Below are 2,049 nucleotides of genomic sequence, written 5' to 3' on the forward strand. Positions count from 1 at the left end.
GTGCCCAGCCTCCCAGGACACGCAGCTCAGCTGGGTTTTTGCTGAACTCCTTTGGTTTCCAGACCAGCTCGTACCTGCAGTGTTTCATTAGGCCAGTTACCTGCCATGAACCCCACGTCCTCTGTGCTAGAACAACCCTCCACAGGGCCCCAGGTTTATAATGACAAAGAATTCCTCTCTATGAACTAACTTCTCTGGAGTGACAGAGCCTCCCAGGACACGCAGCTCAGCTGGGTTTTTGCTGAACTCCTTTGGTTTCCAGACCAGCTCGTACCTGCAGTGTTTCATTAGGCCAGTTACCTGCCATGAACCCCACGTCCTCTGTGCTAGAACAACCCTCCACAGGGCCCCAGGTTTATAATGACAAAGAATTCCTCTCTATGAACTAACTTCTCTGGAGTGACAGATGATGGAGAGGTGTTTTTCAGGACCTACTTACTGAGATTAATCTAAATTGTAGCCCCTGTTAATTCAGGGAACAAACCTGTGCGTTTTAGGAAAGACTTTCATGTGAATCCTTCTCCGTAGGTGGGTCAGGTCCGAGCGGTGTAACAAACATTGAACCCTGGATCCTCGGGCTGTCCCGTGTGCTGTGCTGCTGGGCTTCCTACCGCCACGTCCCCGGGGAAGGCTGGGCCTCTCCTTCCCTCTTTGCTTCTGCCCACAGTGAAAAAGCAGGAATATCCATCTCTCCAGATGTGTTTCCCCTTCCCATCTTCATGGGGTGCCTGGTTTAATCCACCTGAATTATCCTGCTTTTTTCTGGATGGATTAAAAGTCTTTCCTGGGATTTAGACTGCTCTGGCCTTACCTTTGAGGTGATGCTAGAGACCAGTGTCCTGGGCACCCGCTCTGCTCCCCTTTTCCCCCGCCCTGGTGCCTGGCATCCCTCAGCAGCAAGGACTCAGCTGGTCACAACCAGGAGAGCACTGTAGCCGTGTGCCACACGCTGAGGGACCAGGACAGTTCCGCTGCAGTAGCAGGGGAGGCACTGAGGCAGGGGACAAATCTGGGTGGGTGAGAGCTCAGAACAAAGGAAAAGAAACCAAACAACTTTATAAAATCACTGAGTGCTGGGTGAACCCAAAACCTCCTGATTTCTACCCATTGCGACCTCTCAAAGTCTGTCTTGAGGTGGGGCTGTGTCTCTGGAAGAGTTGGCAGCTTGGCCATTGTTGGAAGTGGAGCAGTTGGAGCTGGTGGTGCCTCTCGGTGGAATTTTCAGGGAATTCTTGCAGGAAAGGTGAGCGATCAGCTGCTGACTTGTCTGGAGAGGTGTTAGTGCTGGGGCGAGTTCTGTGTGTCACCTGGGTACTTGCAGAGCATCCTGTGCTCCCCTGGCTGCCTTCCCGACCTCCCTCTCCAGTAAAACCAGATCCAAACGGGAAGGAGGAGCAGTCTGGAGTCACCACCAGCAGTTCCCTCCCCTCTCACCGCATCCCTTTGGTCTTCACATTCCTTCACCCTGAGGGAGGTGAGCAGAGGAATCCCTTCAGTTTTCACTGGGTTTGGGTAGACTTCACTCAGTTAAACTTGCCAAAAGCTGCAGAAAGCTTGTAAAAACATTAGTGCCGAGGTGTGCCGGGCCGGGCAGCGCTGTGAGCCCCTGGCCAGGGAGTGTGGGACAAGGACACACCGTGCAGAGAAGCCACTTGCCCTGGAGAAACGTCACTGCTGGAGCTGAGATGCGTGGCTCTGCTCTCTGTGCACAGACACCCTCTGCGCTGGGGTGGGTAACGCCGCACGACTGCCTGTCTCATGAACAAATCTTTGTATGATGGAAAGCTCTGTACGGTTTATTTTTGTACTGACACCTCTAATCCTGGTGTGATTATCAGTAAATTCTGTAACGATCCAGGTGAACCGGGTTGTGTGTTTCTCCTGCAGCACAACTGGGGCTTTTGGAAACTCCTTGCTCCTGCCTCACACCGGGCAGGTCTCTCCCACCCAGGACCATGTGCACCAGGAAACATCCTGGTTCTGGTGGTTTCTGTTGTCTCCATCAGGGGCTGGACCTGTGCCTGCAGCCAGGCACTGCAGCCCAAAGTG

Source organism: Antrostomus carolinensis, unplaced genomic scaffold (assembly GCF_000700745.2).
Source record: "Antrostomus carolinensis isolate BGI_N321 unplaced genomic scaffold, ASM70074v2 scaffold30742, whole genome shotgun sequence".
Taxonomy (NCBI): Eukaryota; Metazoa; Chordata; class Aves; order Caprimulgiformes; family Caprimulgidae; genus Antrostomus; species Antrostomus carolinensis.